The 13084-nt window shown below is 43.5% G+C and overlaps 1 long non-coding RNA gene across 2 annotated transcripts; it reads right to left on the minus strand.

Annotated features, from left to right (window-relative positions):
• Window positions 1-1064: 1064 nt before the first annotated feature.
• On the minus strand, window positions 1065-4575 carry LOC119336351. Of its 2 annotated transcripts, XR_005162381.1 has the most exons (6): window positions 3833-4575; window positions 3096-3218; window positions 2737-3018; window positions 2539-2624; window positions 1767-1881; window positions 1065-1542 (listed from the first exon to the last, which is right to left on the minus strand). It is a non-coding gene; the product is annotated as an uncharacterized LOC119336351 (long non-coding RNA). The 2 variants fall into 2 exon arrangements; XR_005162380.1 differs by having other exon boundaries at window positions 2539-3018.
• Window positions 4576-13084: the final 8509 nt, after the last annotated feature.

Genomic DNA, 13084 nt, shown 5'->3' on the forward strand with positions numbered 1-13084 from the left:
ACCCAAAATTCGATTCAGTCGACTGAAGTTTGGCTTAATCGGAGTAGAGCAACAGCACGAGCGAGGGGGAGAGCAGCAGCAGCAGCTGGGTGAGCAAGCGATCGAGCGAGAGCCGGAGCAGCAGCAGCGCGAGCGAGAGCTGGAGCAGCAGCAGCAGATCCGGCTGGTATGTCCGCCGCCGCCGAAGGGGCCTCGCACTAGGGCAGAGCCGTCGTGGAGATGTAGCCCGCGGCGTCGGCTTCAAGGTAGCCGCTCCATGGGGGTGCGGGATGGAGCACCGTCGGCGCCGGAAAGGTCGAGTTAAGGAGAAGGTGCGATGCGATGAGTGTACAACCTCTTTGGTGGCGCCGAGTAGGCCTCGGCTTCGTCCGAGGAGTCGGTGAGGATGTTGCGGTTCCGGTGGAGGAGGTTAAGGCGGCGCTGTGGGGATGGAGCAGCCACGATAGACGAGGCGATCATCGGAGCAGATCCTTGGAGGTGGAGGACGGGGCGGCTGAACCGGCAGGACGGCGAGATGGACGTTGGATCCTCATCCGGGGAGGTGGACGAGAGACGTCGAGCTGTTGCGGTGGACGACGTCGTCGGGGAAGAGGCTCCGGCTGGGCAGCGATGACATGGCAGACGGAGGAGGGTGGGGTTTTGCGGCTGGAGCGGAGAGGTTATGCCGGCCTGGGATTTCGAATGGCGAAAAGGGGGCGATGGGAGAGGGTGAAGCATGACTTAGGGACGTGCTTGTCCAAAATGTAGGGTGTGTTACAAAAGTACCCCCCACCGATTTGAACTAGTGTCCCTTTCGGCTCAGGGTTAGAAGGGGGATTTCGCGTGTCGGGATTTGGCAGCTGGAGGGAGTTTTCGCGTGCGTTGTAATTTCGGGATAGGAAGGGGGGGGGGTGTGAAGGCGCCAGTTTTGGGAGCACGATATCTGAATTTTCGGGATATACTAGTAAGATGTCCGTGCTACGCTACGGGATCAAAAAAAGATAAGGTGGACCTAAATTATAGTGTGGAACTCATATGTTACTACGGACAATAAAAATGTACCGAGGCATTGATAAAAGTAATGATATATTATTATTGATAGGTAGACATCAAAGAAAGTCAAACATATGATTTCTAATCCCATTTGTCCAGGCCAAACTCTTTCTGCTCCATCTCCATCTCGTAGGAACAATTGGTACATAACTTGCATATATAAGAGAGTACATACAAGGTCAACCAAAATGATCGGGCTCGGTAAGCTAGATTAATTTGGCAAAATGATGTGCCGTGCGTCAGCATCCTTCGAACATTGGCTTCGTCAATCGCAAGCCGCATGAGCGTTGCAGGCGATAACTCCCAATTGTGATAAATGTGATGACTGCACTCACACCAGATCTCCCAAAATCACCAGCACAACAAGCAATCTCCAATACATATCATCATGTCAAGCCTTATTACCACTGCAACATAACTGCTTCTTTCCTTGGAAAGGCTGTAGAAAGCAAAACAAGCTATTGTGTTACCATTCATCCAGGAATTGAACATTTCATGCCACCATACTTACTGTGAAGATAAATGGCAGCAATTAGTACACCCAAATAACATACATACTTTAGCTTGAGCACTCTTATAAATGGTTCCAGGACAAACAAGATTGAAGGAGTGTTTAACTGAAGCTTTGCTAAACATGTACAAGAAACATGAATCTGTAATACCGCGCCACCATGAAGAGAGGAAATATTCCAGACATGACTCAAATAGCTAGTTCCACTTAATTAGTTACATACCTTAGGCATCTATCAGGCCATGAAGTCATTTCTCAGCATAGTATACTCTTCTTTAGTTGTTTGATCAAAACATTTATGCCAACAATATTAGCTCTAGGGCTCTCACGTCATCCATCTGCTCACCCAAGAGGAATAAAGGATATCAGACAATCAATATTGCATACATAATTGTCAAATATATTCAGGAAAAGGAAAATTGAGCCTGTAGAGGGTCTGTAGTATATTTAGTCAAGGAAAAAACAATGAACAACACTTGCAATACATTTTGTATCGAGCAAAGGAACAAAATGTACAGTAAAACATGCTTTTGAATCATGTATATATATATATATATAGAAGGTGGTGAATGCACATGTACATACATACAAAAAATAGTACTTGCCCTCTTTTTAACTTTCTTGCATCAACCAGGTTTCCACAGATAACATACAGCAGGGAAACAAATATCTAGGTTGTGACTTGAAAGATCTGATGTGGAACTATCAAGCAAAGGAGGGGCATCGATGAGAAAGCGAGCTGCTGTAGGTGTCATCCAAATTATTTTGAACAGTGGGAGTAATAAAGAAAACTACCAAAAAACAATTCGAATACATGTACAATATTTTCTGCAAAAATATCATGAACGCTAAAGCAAGCATCTTAGTTGTTTTCCTGAAAGTCCTCCACACAAACTTCAGAACCATAGATAGGAAGCAATTTTAGATGGCTGACCCTAGTAATCTAGATAGATTGAATTTTTACGGCCACCGAATTGTACTTGTGTGATTCATACCTTGTACTACATGCTGAGAACTTCTTTGTAGACTATGTTCTTTGTAAAATTTGCAATGGAGTAGGACTGGCCTTCCTTTTGCTTATCTGGGACAGTAAGAATCTTCATATTACTTCTAGATGTAGCTCTAGAAAGAGCAACATAGTGCAACAGAATCACTGCAGATGGCATCTCGTTTAGATGCGTAGCTTGCATTACATTGAGCTAGGAGTGCTTGCCGCTCTTCAAGTGGTAGGCTTTGCCTACGTTCTCGCCGGCGTGGATTTCTTTCTTGCCTCTCATCTAATGTCAAACTTTACCTACGCGCTCGTTGGCTTGCATTCCTCTCATCAAGTGTCATTCATTGTATTTTCTCTCTTCTGTGTGCATTAATCTTAGGTGTTAAATTTTGCCGACGTGCTCTAACACGTTCTCGCCTTGCTTGGATTTGTTCTGGTGTACGGCTAGCATATCTTATGGCTTCACGTGCACACTTTCGCCCTACAACATTTTTACGAGAAATTAATTAAGTAGTTCAATAAATTACTTATACACACAATTTCACCTTATACATTTACCTTTTGAACTTTCACCTCGCACCAAGTCATCAGTTGATATGAGCATGCCATTAGTACGAAAAATCATAGATGATTCTTTTGTCACTTCATCATCCAAAGACGAGTGACTTGAGCTTGTCATATCTGTTGGCTCATATATATATAAATAGACTTGTATGAGCACTTGGCATGCCACTGGAGCAAGTTCTGTTAAACTTGGCTACAAAATAATGCTATCAAATTGCAGACTGATTAGATGAAATAAGCTATAAAATAAAAACTACATCCAGATTAGATATATATATATAATCCTAGATGTTGGAGTCAGCTATGTAAAATGTGTATCATTCAGTACTTTTCCAACTGCTACTGATACAGTATTTAGACGGGGAAGCTAGAATGAATTATTATTTTTATGTATGGCCATCACGCTGCCACAAAAAGCTCTCTCGTGGAATACCATGCCACTCCATAGTTGAAAGGGGAAGCACTTGGCCTATGGCAAATATAGCCATCACTATAATAAATGAACCTTCAAATCCTTAGTTTGTCATTCCTTTCTAATACTCAAAGTTTCATTCCAGAAGACGATTCTGGATAAGACATTGCAACTAAACACTACTGATGGAAAAAATAGAAGACAGTTCCATCTGTTACCACCATCACATATGCAATTGCACAAGTAAGTATTGTCTAATAACAAAGATGAAGTTGATGAGATCGTAGAGAAGATTTTACTATTCATTCACAGCACATACCTTGCCCTTGATGAAGATTAGATGGCGAAGAGGAGTGAATCACACTTCCCCACAATCTGTTCGATCTGAAGGTTAATGCGTGCCTTCTTGGAGGTGTAGTTTGAGTAGCGTGAGTCCCATAAGCCTACCCACTTATTTATACTGGGCTGCAGGAGTGGTTTCTGGACAGTTCGAACTGGGCGCGCGGATTTGAACTCTAAGGACAGAAAAAATTGAACTTGGGAGGCGGGACGGATTGGGAAGCAGAGGCATAGTACCCCATGTCAACCATCACACCAGACCAGTTGTATCTGAGACGGGGTGGACTGAAGGAGGACGTGGGTGTGGACCAGCGTGTGCGCAAAGAGGACGGCCGTGGAGCGCGTCGGCAGGGAAGCTGGCGTCGGCGCCGGCGCCGCTGAGGATGAGTAGAGCGTGGAGGAGGACCCGAGGAGCCGGCCAGTAGGAGGGGGGAGGTGGTGGGCAGCCGGGTTTCTGCATCAGAGGAGGAGGCAGGAATGGTGTTGCGGACTCGAGGGACGGAATGTGCCGGCGGCGTACTCGCCAACGTAGGCGTTGGAGGAGATGGGGCGGGGGGAGGAGGAGACTCGGGAACGAGGGGCAGATGGTGGGCGGCGGCGCAGCTGCGTCAGAGGAGAAGGTAAGAGGAGCATCGCGGAATCGGGGGCGGATGGCGCCGGCGGCGCCGGCGGTGTGCGGCAGTGGCCGCTGCCCTCTTCGGTTCCAGTGTTTTCTTCCTTTTTCGTGAAGGATCCAGTGCTTGGCTTGGATAAGGTGAGGAATGGAGCTAAACCAAGAGAGTAAGGCGTGGTTGCCTCCCATGCATCCGATGCAGATCTGACGGCCCAAAATGAAGTATGGCAGGCACACCATCACCACCAACTGGGTATTTTATAGGAGTAGAGATAACAAGACGCGGGTTGAATTTTAGGGACAAGCCTAACGTGTAGTAATATTGTACTTGTACGTACCAAATCAATTCGCACTTCCCTCAACCAAAAAGAAAACAAAAGAAAATAAAACTATTCACACCACACAAAGAGAGAGTATTTGCCCCGTTTTACTATAGAAATGCTATTAAAAGCTACTCCCTCCTTCCATCTATATAGGGCCTAATGCGTTTTTTGATGCTAACTTTGACCAAATATTAGAGCAATAATATATGACATGCAACTTACACAAAGCACACCGTTAAATTCGTCTGTGAAAGGTTCTTTCAATGATATAATTTTCACATTGTGCATGTCATGTACTATTAATCTTGTCAATAGTCAAAGGCGGTCTTAAAAATCTCATTAGGCCCTATATAGATGGAAGGAGAGAGTATGAATCCCTGTTATGTCCGATTAAATTTTTTCGCTTGCTGTATAATGCATGTAACCTACTCATACCAACATTTTAGTGCACTCCAAATGTCTATACTACAACTGCAATTCGAACTAAATTTGAATTCGTTTCTCTATTTCAATAAGAATCTACAATCATGATTGTTGCCAACTTCAATCATCATAGTTTCCTTGCTATCCGCCAGATATAAATCGGACGGCCTATATTGCAGGATGGCAGTCACACCATCATCAACAAATCCGTTTTTATAAGAGTAGAGATAAAATATATTATATGTAGTATAACATGTTCATAACCACACCATGTGTATCACCGTTATATATATTCACACATGCGTCGGTTTAAAACACTATGATAAATTCTTCAAATATCCGAATTCGCTTTTTATAATGAAGTATATATGATCTCTATTCGTATTTTACACCCACACAACCCTCTTATCTTTGTAGCCAGCGCTAACTTTCTCTTGTGCATGCACACGCTCGCATCCCTCTCACCCTCCCTCAGCATTCTCTAGCTCCATCGCGCAAATTCGTCTTTTCACTTTAGGTCGTTCACCCATGGTGTGTGTAGGCCCCCCAGCTCCTTCTTTACAGCACACATCAATCGATATGCCTCTCTAGCCAGGTGTGCCTAGCACAAACATAAGCTTCCCTTCTTCTCTTGTCACCGTCCACGCCTCACTCCCACCACTCTTTTCATCGATCTCGTACTCGCACACTCCTTCCCCCTCGATATAGTATGCCTCTCGTACCACCTCCTAGATACATCCCTCTCTCTCTATCCTTCTCCTCGTGCCTCATTTGCTTCTAACACACACATGCATGTATACCGATCGATCTCCCAACATATACCTAGATCGACTTTAACTACCCCCCCCATCGATCGACGTACCTCACAAGTTATGTCTCTCCTTTCTCTAACAAAGGCCGATTGATCTTCCTATGTAGTTACGTCTGCTTACCACAGCCACATCGTCCCCCCTCATCATTCGTGCATGCCTCCTAACCCGTCTCTCACACGCACGTGCACAGACAACAAGCAGCCATCTCCTCTCTTATTGATATTGCGGGCGTGCCCTCCGTTTGTCTAGCAAGCCTATCCCACTATTTGTTAGAAGCAACTCCACTACCACCCCCTCCAACACTCTAGCTCTGTCTCTCTCCCAACCTTATTCCTCTCCTGCACATATGCATGGATGCCGATCGATCTCCCTTAATACATGAGGCAGATCGATCTCCTTAATACATGAGGTAGGCCTCTCTCCTCCTCCACACATATACCAGCCATCGTACCTCTATAGTTAATTGGGCCTCCCTCTTCCCCCACCACACACCGATAGTCGAGCGCTGCAGGTAGGTATCCATGCCACAGAGACAAACTGCACATGTCCCCTCTCACATTCCAGAAGGCCAGCCACTCTATATCTTTGACGTGGGCACACACAAATTCGATGGCGCTCTTTATCGATCGCGCGCGCACACACACATCATCCCTCTCTTAGATTCTATGGACACCTCAAGCCGATGATACCTCCACTCTCTTCTCGTGGATCGCCCCCTCTATGTATATGTTATATCCAGGACTCTATTTCACACACATTGCATATGTTACATTTTTTGATTGACCCCCCCCCCCCAAAAAAAACTCTCAAGAACCCACACACTATATCTCTCTAGGTTTGTATCTCTCCCACACAACCCCACGTAGGTGGTGTATGTATACAAGAAGAGAATAGGTGCACCGTGCACGTACTCACGCTTCGTGCCCAGCCACACCTGCGCGGGTATACGGTGGAGCTCATTTCTTTATGAAATGGCAGCCCACGTGCTAATTTAAACGCATGTAGCGGTTGTTTACCTAGGGAGGTCGTGTACCACGCGTGCACGAAACAAACTTCGACTTGACGCGTTGCCGCGTTATTTTTAAATAAAGTTATAGCGCTCAATGGCACGTACACAGAATATAAAACGATTTTTATGGAGAAAAAGGTAGTCCGCTCAACTATATAAAATGGAGCCTGCCTGCCTGGTTTGTCGCTCTTCAGAGTATCTCACACAAGGCTGTGGTGGCCTCTCTCTCTCTCACCGTTGGTCACTAATCCGGCCGCATCCCGTCCGCCGGGGAAAAGGGAGTGCGGTGGCCTCTCTCTCTCTCTCACCGTTGGTCACTGATCTGGCCGCATCCCGTCCGTCGGGGGAAAGGGAGGAAGTGCATCATTTCTCCGTTCGACGGTGCCGAGGCAGCACGTCCTGATCTGCGATACATGCCGTTCTCTCTGACCAAGCTCCGACGCGGCAGGGCCTACGCCACCTGCTCGCAGATTCCGCCCGCCGCCGCTCACCTAGTGATACGTCTCCAACGTATCTATAATTTTTGATTGCTCCATGCTACTTTATCTACTATTTTGGACTATATTGGGCTTTATTTTCCACTTTTATATTATTTTTGCGACTAACCTATTAACTGGAGGCCCAACCCAGAATTGCTGTTTTTTGCCTATTTCAGTGTTTCGAAGAAACGGAATATCAAACAGAGTCCAAACGGAATGAAACCTTCGGGAACGTGATTTTCTCACCAAACGTGATCCAGGAGACTTGGACCCTACTCCAAGAAGTAACCGAGGAGGTCACTAGGGTGGGGGGCGCCCCCCCCCTAGGGCACGCCCCCTACCTCGTGGGCTCCCTGTTGCTCCACCGACGTACTCCTTCCTCCTATATACACCTACGTACCCCCGACAGATCAAATATGGAGCCAAAAACCTAATTACACCGCCGCAACTTTCTGTATCCACGAGATCCCATCTTGGGGCCTGTTCCGGAGCTCCGCTGGAGGGGGCATCTACCACGGAGGGCTTCTACATCAACACCATAGCCTCTCCGATGAAGTGTGAGTAGTTTACTTCAGACCTTCGGGTCCATAGCTAGTAGCTAGATGGCTTCTTCTCTCTTTTTGGATCTCAATACAATGTTCTCCCCCTCTCTTGTGGAGATCTATTCGATGTAATCTCCTTTTTGCGGTGTGTTTGTTGAGACCGATGAATTGTGGGTTTATGATCCAGATTATCTATGAATAATATTTGAATCTTCTCTGAATTATTTTATGTATGATTGAGTTATCTTTGCAAGTCTCTTCGAATTATCCATTTGGTTTGGCCAACAAGATTGGTAGTTCTTGCAATGGGAGAAGTGTTTAGCTTTGGGTTCAATCTTGCGGTGTCCTTTCCCAGTGACAGCAGGGGCAGCAAGGCACGTATTGTATTGTTGCCAAGGATAACAAGATGGTTTTTTTATCATATTGCATGAATTTATCCGTCTACATCATGTCATCTTGCTTAAGGTGTTACTCTGTTTTAACTTAATACTCTAGATGCATGCTGGATAGCGGTCGATGAGTGGATTAATAGTAGTAGATGGAGAATCGTTTCGATCTACTTGTCTCGGACGTGATGCCTATATACATGATCATACCTAGATATACTCATAATTATGCTCAATTCTGTCAATTGCTCAACAGTAATTTGTTCACCCACCGTAGAATACTTATGCTCTTGAGAGAAGCCACTAGTGAAACCTATGGCCCCCGGGTCTATTCTCATCATATCAATCTCTATCACTTTATTATTTGCTTTGTTTTTACTTTGCCTTTTACTTTGCACTTTGCATCTTTATATCAAAAGTACCAAAAATATTATTTATCATCTCTATCAGATCTCACCCTCGTAAGTGACCTTGAAGGGATTGACAACCCCTAATCGCGTTGGTTGTGAGTAGCTATCGTTTTGTGTAGGTACAAGGGACTTGTGCATGGTCTCCTACTGGATTGATACCTTGGTTCTCAAAAACTGAGGGAAATACTTACGCTACTTTACTGCATCATCCTCTCCTCTTCGGGGAAAACCAACGCAGTGCTCAAGAGGTAGCAAGAAGAATTTTTGGCGCCGTTGCCGGGGAGGCTCACGCAAGCAAGTCAACCATACCAAGTACCCATCACAATCCCTATCTCTCGCATTACATTATTTGCCTCTCGTTTTCCTCTCCCCCACTTCACCCTTGCCATTTTATTCGCCCTCTCTTTCCCAATCTCCTCCTCTCTTTCCCGTTTGCCTTTTTGTTTGCTTGTGTGTTGGATTACTTGTTGCCATGGCACAAGATAATACCAAATTGTGTGACTTCTCGAATAACAATAATAATGATTTCCTTAGTACTCCGATTGCTCCTCTTAATAATGATGAGTCTTGTGAAATCAATACCGCTTTGCTGAATCTTGTTATGAAAGATCAATTCGCCGGCCTTCCTAGTGAAGATGCCGCTACTCATCTAAACAATTTTGTTTATTTGTGTGATATGCAAAAGAAGAAAGATACGGATAACAATATTGTCAAATTGAAGTTATTTCCGTTTTCACTTAGAGATCATGCTAAAATTTGGTTTTCGTCTTTGCCTAAAAATAGTATTGATTCTTGGAACAAGTGCAAAGATGCTTTTATCTCTAAGTATTTTCCTCCCGCTAAGATCATCACTCTTAGGAATGATATTATGAATTTTAAATAACTTGATCATGAGCATGTTGCCCAATCTTGGGAAAGAATGAAATTGATGCTTCGCAATTGCCCTACTCATGGTTTGAATTTATGGATGATCATACAAAAATTTTATGCCAGGTTGAATTTTGCTTCTAGAAATCTTTTAGATTTGGCCGTGGGAGGCACGTTTATGGAAATTACGTTAGGAGATGCTACAAAATTGCTTGATAATATTATGGGCAATTATTCTCAATGGCACATTGAAAGATCTTCTAGTAAAAAAGTGCATGCTATAGAAGAAATCAATGTTTTGAGTGAAAAGATGGATGAACTTATGAAGATGTTTGCTACTAAAAATACTTCTCTTGATCCCAATGATATGCCTTTGTCTACTTTGATTGAGAATAATAATGAATCTATGGATGTGAATTTCATTGGTAGGAATAGTTTTGGAAACAATGCGTATAGAGGGAATTTTAATCCTAGGCCTTATCCTAGTAATCCTTCTAATAATTATGGAAATTCCTACAACAACTCTTATGGAAATTTTAACAAGATGCCCTCTGAATTTGAGAGTAGTGTTAAAGAGTTTATGAATTCACAAAAGAATTTTAATGCTTTGCTTGAAGAGAAATTGCTTAAAGTTGATGATTTGGCTAGGAAAGTTGATAGAATTTCTCTTGAAATTGATTCTTTAAAGCTTAGATATATTCCTCCTAAGCACGATATCAATGAATCCCTCAAAGCCGTGAGAATTTCCATTGATGAGTGCAAGGAAAGAACCGCTAGGATGCGTGCTTCCAAAGATGCCTTTATTAAAGCGTGTTCCTCCAATTCCTATGAAAATCAAGATGAAGATCTAAAAGTTATTGATGTGTCCCCTATTAAATCTTTGTTTTGCAATATGAATCTTGATGAAACTGAATATGATCTTCCTTTGCCTAGAAGGCGTTCTAAGAATTCGGAGTTTCTAGATCTTGATGATGAAATTGATGAAAGTGGGATTGAAAGAAATAAAAACCTAGATGTTGCTAAACCCACTATTTTGGATCTCAAGGAATTTAATTATGAAAATTGCTCTTTGATTGGTTGTTTTTCCTTGTTGCAATCCGTGCTAGATTCTCCTCATGCTTATAGTCAAAATAAGGCCTTTACCGAACACATTGTTGATGCCTTGATGCAATCTTATGAAGAAAAACTTGAGTTGAAAGTTTCTATCCCTAGAAAACTCTATGATGAGTGGGAACCTACTATTAAAATTAAAATTAAATATTATGAGTTTCATGCTTTGTGCGATTTGGGTGCTAGTGTTTCTACTATTCCCAAAACTTTGTGTGATTTGCTAGATTTCCGTGACTTTGATGATTGCTCTCTAAACTTCCATCTTGCGGATTCTACTATTAAAAAGCCTATGGGAAGAATTAATGATGTTCTTATTGTTGCAAATAGGAATTATGTGCCCGTAGATTTTATCGTTCTTGATATAGATTGCAATCCTTCATGTCCCATTATTCTTGGTAGACCTTTCCTTAGAACGATTGGTGCAATTATTGATATGAAGGAAGGGAATATTAGATTCCAATTTCCCTTAAAGAAGGGCATGGAACACTTCCCTAGAAATAAAATAAAATTACCATATGAATCTATCATGAGAGCCACTTATGGATTGCCTACCAAAGATGGCAAAACCTAGATCTATCCTTGCTTTTATGCCTAGCTAGGGGCGTTAAACGATAGCGCTTGTTGGGAGGCAACCCAATTTTTTTTTTGTTTTTTTTTTGTTTTTTGTTTATGTTTAGGAATAAATAATCCATCTAGCCTCTGTTTGGATGTGGTTTTATGTTTTAATTAGTGTTTGTGCCAAGTAGAACCTATAGGATAACCTACGATGATAGTTGATTTGATTCTGCTGAAAAACAGAAACTTTGTGCGCACGGATATAATTTTGTTAAATCACAGGAACGTGCTTTTGCGTTGATTCTTTTTGCTGCTGTTCAATAGACAAATTTTCCAGGACTTCCTATTTTGGTAGAATGTTTAGAGTTCAATAAGTTTGCGTTAGTTACAGATTGCTACAGATTGTTCTGTTTTTGACAGATTCTGTTTTGCGTGTGTTGTTTGCTTATTTTGATGAATCTATGGCTAGTAAAATAGTTTATAATCCATAGAGAAGTTGGAATACAGTAGGTTTAACACCAATATAAATAAAGAATGAGTTCATTACAGTACCTTGAAGTAGTCTTTTGTTTTCTTTCACTAACGGAGCTCACGAGATTTCTATTGAGTTTTGTGTTGTGAAGTTTTCAAGTTTTGGGTGAATTCTTTTGATGGATTATGGAACAAGGAGTGGCAAGACCCTAAGCTTGGGGATGCCCATGTCACCCCCAAGATAATCCAAGGACACCAAAAAGTCAAAGCTTGGGGATGCCCCGGAAGGCATCCCCTCTTTCTTCCACTTCCATCGGTAATTTACTTGGAGCAATATTTTTATTCACCACATGTTATGTGTTTTGCTTGGAGCGTCTTGTATCATTTGCATCTTTGCTTGTTAGTTTACCACAATCATCCTTGCTGTACACACCTTTTGAGAGAGCCATACATGAATTGGAATTTGCTAGAATACTCTATGTGCTTGACTTATAGTCTTGTATCATTTGTCGCTCTTCAGAGTATCTCACACAAGGCTGTGGTGGCCTCTCTCTCTCACCGTTGGTCACTGATCCGGCCGCATCCCGTCCGCCGGGGAAAAGGGAGTGCAGTGGCCTCTCTCTCTCTCACCGTTGGTCAGTGTTCTGGTCGCATCCCGTCTGCCAGGGGAAAGGGAGGAAGTGCATCGTTTCTCCGTTCGACGGTGCCGAGGCAGCACGTCCCGATCTGCGGTACACGCCGTTCTCTCTGACCAAGCTCCGGCGCGGCAGGGCCTACGCCACCTGCTCACAGATTCCGCCCGCCGTCGCTCACCTAGTGATACGTCTCCAACGTATCTATAATTTTTGATTGCTCCATGCTACTTTATCTACTGTTTTGGACTATATTGGGCTTTATTTTCCACTTTTATATTATTTTTGGGACCAACCTATTAACTGGAGGCCCAGCCCAGAATTGCTGTTTTTTTGCCTATTTCAGTGTTTCGAAGAAACGGAATATCAAACGGAGTCCAAACGGAATGAAACCTTCGGGAACGTGATTTTCTCATCGAACGTGATCCAGGAGACTTGGACCCTACTCCAAGAAGTAACCGAGGAGGTCACGAGGGTGGGGGGCGCCCCCCCTAGGGCGCGCCCCCTACCTCGTGGGCCCCCTGTTGCTCCACCAACGTAATCCTTCCTCCTATATATACCTACGTACCCCCGTCAGATCAAATACATAGCCAAAAACCT

The sequence above is a fragment of the Triticum dicoccoides genome, chromosome 7B (genome assembly GCF_002162155.2).
Source record: "Triticum dicoccoides isolate Atlit2015 ecotype Zavitan chromosome 7B, WEW_v2.0, whole genome shotgun sequence".
NCBI lineage: Eukaryota > Viridiplantae > Streptophyta > Magnoliopsida > Poales > Poaceae > Triticum > Triticum dicoccoides.